Consider the following 6,815-nt stretch of genomic DNA (forward strand, 5'->3'; position numbering starts at 1 on the left):
CGAGTAGGAAGTGGCGTGGTGGTGGTGGTGGTGGTGGAGGAGGAGGAAGGAGAAGGAGGAGGGAGGTCGCCGTCGCGCGGAGGGCGGGCCACCGGCGAGGTCGTCCCGTGCCTTCGCCTGAGCCGCCTCGCGAGCTGGTAGTGAGGGAGGGAGAGAGAGAGAGAGAGCGGAGAGGAGGAGGGCGTCGGGGTCGGGAAGAGCCGTCGAGGCCTTCGTAGCGTGTGGCGGAGCCAACGCGGGCCGTCGATCGGCGAATCGGACGGACAGCGGATTTCGGGGCGACGTGGCCAGCCTGAGCGGCGGCCAAAGTCCCCCGGTTTGATAATAAGAGATTTCACAAGTTTGCCCCTACACAAATATAAATCCAAGTACAAGTAGGTCCACATTATTTGAAAATAAATTACTACTATGATTTTGATTATACTTTCACCTTGATACCATGTTGAGGATCATAGTGAGCATTTAGTGACCATCAACATTGAGATACATTTCTTTATTTTTCCTATTATACTTTACATCATACGTTAATTACAAATTTGATATATTCCACACTAAATATTCAATCACTTAGCCAACATCAGGAAGCTACTTTTGTGTATTTTTTACACTAACATATTTAACTATGTTCCTTTTTTCTATTATATTGACATCAAAGGTAACTTAGGTTGCAACTTTTAGTCTCTTTAAGTCAACTTTGAACACTTAAATCATTGTGGTTGCAATGAATTGAAAGGTAGTTGGCTTTATTTGCATTAATAATACATGGCCCTGGCTCTCTCTCTAAGGCTCTCTTTGGATTGGTTAGCTGCTAATAGTTAGCTGGCTAATAGCTCATATCTAATATTAGCCAGCGGACTATTAAATAGGTATTAATTATCTAGAGAGTGTTTGGATTCATTATCTTCCATGTTGAATGAGGATGTCCTAGGACTGGATGCTAGGGGGCGCACACATGAGTGCTACTAGGATGGTGTTAGTGGCAAAGACCGTGGCCATGTCATTCTCGGCAAGGCGGCGGATAATGAGGTCCTCGGTGACGATGGTGACTTTAAAGAGGTTCCATGACTTGAAGCACTCACAGGCAACGCTCCGCGCTGGGGTGACGCAGTCATAGAACTCGATTGCGCCATAGACGAGAAGATCCTCGGGCTGGTCGGCGACAACAATGGAGAGCTTGGAGAAGGAGGAGAAAGGGATCTGCTCATCTTTCGATGGCATGACCAGTGACGATGACGTGGTTCTGCTATCAGTGGCGGCCGCGGCAGGAGTACTCCTTCTTGGCCTTGCAATGCCAAGCCTCCACCTCCTCATTGCGGTGCTACGAGAGTTAGGGCTGCTGCTAGAAGTGCTAGTGGGGCCAGAATCGCAGGTGCCATGGCAGTGGCTTGCCATCAATGAGGCGGAAGGAAGGACGCATCATCTATGAACGTGAGCCTAATAGAGTCCTCAAGCCTAGCGAAGTCGAAGGTAGCGTCCCAAATAGTGGCGAACACCATGGGCACTAGCGGGTTGTGGGTCTAGTCGGCAATGCGGCCTAGCTTGTCAGAGCGAGAGAAGAGGGTGAAGGGGATAGATGAGGAGCCACCGCCGAGTGAGGGCGGCGCGATGGCGGCCGTCGGTAGATCCTACCCGTAGAGGTTGTAGGGTCGAAGCCCATGTCGTAGCCTATCTTGGGCGGCGGCATAGGCGGAGGGCTGCTGTGGCACCCTAGTAGGCGAAGGGTCACGAAGGCGGGGGAAGCGAGCTCCCCTAGCTATAGGATCTTTGGTTGGCCTAGAGGGGGTGAATAGGCCTATCAAAACAAACACTCAAACTTTTATCAAATTCACCCGGCGGGTAGGTGGGGGAATTGATGACTTGGGCCTTGCCGACGGGTAGGTGGTGCACCGACGGGATTGGGGCCTGCCCAATTGTGTATGGGCTTGCGGCAGTGCCTCTCTTCTAGTGCGGCAGTGCCGCACCACGTAAGATAGCAAGGGTAAGAGTGAAGTGTAGACTGTCTTGGTTGTGAATCTGAGGATGCATGTGTATGTTTGAGCACTTGGTAGCACATATTAGCTTAAGCATTGTGTCCCCCTTTATAATACGACTTTTCCTATACTCAAATTCAAAATATAAAAGAATTTAAACATCCTTTGAGTTTGAATCCATCTACATTTGTAATTGGGGGCTCCTCCGTTTCGTGTAGCATCCTCGAACATGAATTCCCTACTTGTCATCTCGATAAATCTCATTAGTTCTCTAATTGCGTGGTCATTATCACCAAAACCCATAATTAGGGCTTGATTGCACTTTCAATCTCCCCCTTTTTGGTGATTGATGACAACCCAATTAGAGCTTACAAAAGATATGAAATAAATACTGAGATTTTGAGCCATGGGTGTAGAGCCTTCCCACTAAATATGTGAATAGAGAATTGAATTCTCAAATTGGCATAATAAGCCAAGATTCACATTTTAGTGAAAGTGATGGGGCTCCCCCTACATCCATGCTCCTATGGGGTGCTGCATACTATGTCAGGTATGTAAAACATGATACAAATGACAGTTTATGCACAACATAGTTTGTTGTTGCAGCTGGGTGCGGCACTGTCGCACTAGAGTGTGGCACTACCGCATTTGTTGTAACAGCACAGATTAGAACAGACACCACACAGCATGTAATACATATAAAGATATACATTCGAGCACAACTGTATCACAAGCGATAGCATAGATTAATATATGTCTATATCCCACACACATATAAAGTACTTAAGTAGCATTATTACATAAATAGAGTTTCTAATGAACTCTCAAACTCTCACTTAACGAAGACTACTCTAAACAAATACAAACATAACTCTAGCTATAGCAACCTCCATGGCATCAAAAAAGTTGTTGACCCCTCTAATTTTCTCCCCTTTAGCGTAAAGCACCAAAAAGAGAAGAAAAGAAGAAAGACCAACACTCACTGCCCATCCTCTTGGATCGTGTCTCAATCAACATCATCCCCACTAGCATCTCCACTAGCACTTACAACGTCCTCCTCTCCACCATCATCATCGTCGTCGTCATTGGAGGAGGAAAAAGAAGACACCACCACCCTCCCTTAGCGATGAGTGGTCAAAGTGTGGCGCTCATGCCTGGTGCTCCTCCTCATGGACTGCAAGGTGGACCTCAAACTCGTGTGAGGATCAAGCTCTAGCTGCTGCTCCTCCTCCTCCTCCTCTAAAGCTGTCTCGGAAAGGCTATGGAGGTCATCAAACCTCGGTGGTGACTGAACTAGAGAAAGAGGTGGCAGCCCTGTACGCTCTCTAGCCTAGGTTCATGGTTCTCCAACCGGTCCTCATATGCGGTCCTCGCTGCATAGGTGCATGTGGTGAAAATGGCCTTAATCCATCTCCCAAACTTCTTTGTCTTCTTTTCCTTATGGGGCCTAGAGCTAGAGGACTCAGGCACGTCCTCAACTGATGGAGAGCATCTCATTGCCCTGCTAGCACCTGAGGCTTCGGTCTTCTCAATCTTGTAGACGGTGTGAAGATAATCTTTCTCAAATCTATAGCCAGTGACCCTCTCAATCATAAACATGAGATAGGAGGCATAGGGTATCCCCTTTCTCCCATCATCCATGGCATTCCTCAGCTCACGCCACATGAAGCGAGGAACATTAAACCTATCACCTCTAGGAGCAAATCTAGCAAGCACATTTCTGACATATCCATTAAGATCAGAGGCTGCTCCATCCTAAGCATTGTTTGTGTGCCTGATCAAATTGTTCAGAATGTAATAATAGCTCTTTAGGCCACTGACCTTCCCATCTGCACCTCTCCTATCAATCCACATATAAGCTATGTCACAGATCTTAGCTCTAGCCTCATCATGAATGTAAGTGAAGCCCCACTCCTCTCCAAAACCATGGATCCAGCTGAAAAGTCACAAAGTTAATCCTATAATGTCGTCCCTCAGTCATCTAGTGTAGATGTCATAGAGGAAGGTGGCATGAAACTGGGCTAGCACTTCCTCATTCCAATTATATCTGAAGCTCATAATATCAGTGAGGCCAAATAACTCACAAGCCTTGATCACCTTATTGAATTCTAGCTTATTCTTTGCCTTCATCTCCTCCTAATCAACATAGTGCATCTTGACAACTTTGGATTTCTTGTAGTTGAAGTTCATAAATGCATAGAAGTTGGAATGAAACTCATTCCAAAACATATAGTCTATCCCCAAATCCTTTGGCTGCTCATAGGGATTGTTCTCACGTGCTTCCTCCACCATCTTCAGCTTTCTCGCATAGTTGAGTATGGGATGAGCACGTGTGTCAATAGGATGCCTCATGACCACATCCTCAGAATACTCTCTAATGTATCTCCTATCAAACTCCTCAAGATGAGGTGGAGTATCTAGGCAAGCATCTAGAGGAATAGTGCGGCCAGCCCTCTCCAAGTTCTCATCCTGGATCATCTAATCTCTCCTACCCCTGTCTCTAGCAACATCTCTACCTACTGCACTGCTGTTGCCCCCTGTGGTTTGGCCATGACCATGATGAGGCATCTGCTTATCCTAAGACTCGGTCATCTTCCTCTTCCCCCTCCGATCATCATCACCTCCAGAGGACATCTATGCAAACAAATATAGGTCCAAATAAGAAACTATACATAAGGGGTATAGAAGAACACTTGTAAAACACTCAAGATAGATGAGATGATTCAAATCTCAAGTTAGGAAAGCACTCTAAACTAATCAGTTCAGAGGGTGTGGCACTACCACACCTAGTGCTTCACCTCTCCCACGATTCAATTCTTCTCAACTATTTAGACTATTTCTCAAACATTCTCCTAAACCACTAGACAATCTCAGAATGAATAGACCTAAACAAATACATGGAGTTGTCTACAATGTAGGTAAAGTGTCTACATGTTTAAGATGGAAACAAATCTGGTGCACAAATCCAACCAAAACAGAGAGTCATTGATGGAACAACATCTGCATTTACAGGTTCAATATATTGAGTGCGGCACTACCGCACCCAACATGCAGCACTACCACGAGTATAGATGAGGCTCAACCAACAAATCATTGTTTTGATTTAATTCATCCATCAAACTAGTTTCTACCCTAATCATGCAGTCACTAGAAACCATCTTCCAACAAATATAGAACTCTATGGCATAGATCGGGATTTGGTTAGGGTTTAACCTTGATTTATGTGGATTGAGGAGGAAAGGAATGAATCGGCTCCATCCATGAGCTACTCCAGCTGCTGGTAGCGAGGGGGAAAGAGCAGCAGCGGGCTCGGTAGTGCCGTAGGTGGCGGCATAGCAGGACGGGCAGCGTCAGTGGCTGCCTGTGCGTGCGATGAAGAGAGGGGGTGGCAATAGCTGTGGTGAATGAGGGAGAGTTACCCTGGGGGCTAGTAGAAATAAGAGGTAAGATGGGCCCCACGGTAATAGCTGATATGGGCCAAATTTCTAGTTGAATTTTAAAGTGCGACACTACCGCTCGCCACACGCGGCACTGCTGCACTCCCCATTATAGCAGATTTAGCTACTAGCTAAATATCTCTATATATATAGGATATGGACACATATCTCAAGCACATTATGATCAGCAAAAAATAATCAATACAAACAATGATCACAATGCACCTGTTTCTTATGATAAAACATTTTAAGCCCAATATTTATACTTTTGCAATTCATTTCTCCTATCCATGCTAGTTCTTCAATCAAGGTGACCTATGGTTCAGACCACATTAAGAGAATCAAGAATATTTAGCTCACTACGCAAAGCACAAAACCTTGACTCATCAAGAGGCTTAGTGAAGATATCGGCTAGTTGCTTTTCGGTGCTCACATGACGAATTTCTATATCTCCTTTGGCTTCATGGTCTCTCAAGAAATGATGTTGGATGTCTATGTGCTTAGTTCTTGAGTGGCTTATGGGATTGTTTGCTAACTTTATGGCACTTTCATCATCACACAAGAGTGGGATTTTAGTGAAGTGACATCCAAAATCTTGAAGGGTTTGCCTCATCCAAAGTAGTTGAGCACAACAAGCACCGGCTGCAACATACTCGGCCTCAGCGGTGGAAAAGAGCTACACAATTTTGCTTTTTAGAACTCCAATACACTAGGGACCGTCCAAGGAATTGACATGTCTCCAAAGTGCTTTTTTGATCTACTTTGCAACCGGCGTAATCGGAATCCGAATACCCAAGTAGATCAAACCTAGAGCCCTTAGGATACCACAAGCCAAGGTTAGGAGTGTGTACTAAATATCTCAAGATTCTCTTAACAGCCACTAAGTGACACTCTTTTGGGTTAGCTTAAAATCTAGCACACATGCACACACTAAGCATAATATCAGGCCTAGATGCGCATAAATAAAGTAGAGAGCCGATCATAGAGCGATATACCTTAGTATACATGGCTTTCCCTTCATCATTGAGATCTAGATGTCCATTGGTTGGCATGGGAGTTTTGATAGGCTTGGCATTAACCATGTCAAACTTCTTGAGCATATTATGGGTGTACTTCATTTGGCAAATAAAAGTTCCATCCTTCACTTGCTTGATTTGAAATCCAAGGAAGAACTTCAATTCACCCATCATGGACATCTCAAATCTCTTAGTCATGATCCTACTAAATTCCTCACAAAAAGAATGATTAGTACTACCAAATATTATGTCATCAACATATATTTGGCACACAAATATATCTTTGCAACTTTGTGAGTGAAAAGGGTAGGATCGGCTTTGCCTATTTCAAAGCCTTGTTTAAGCAAGAATTCCTTAAGGCATTCATACCATGCTCTTGGTGCTTGCTTAAG

This window comes from Miscanthus floridulus, chromosome 13, assembly GCF_019320115.1.
Source record: "Miscanthus floridulus cultivar M001 chromosome 13, ASM1932011v1, whole genome shotgun sequence".
NCBI lineage: Eukaryota > Viridiplantae > Streptophyta > Magnoliopsida > Poales > Poaceae > Miscanthus > Miscanthus floridulus.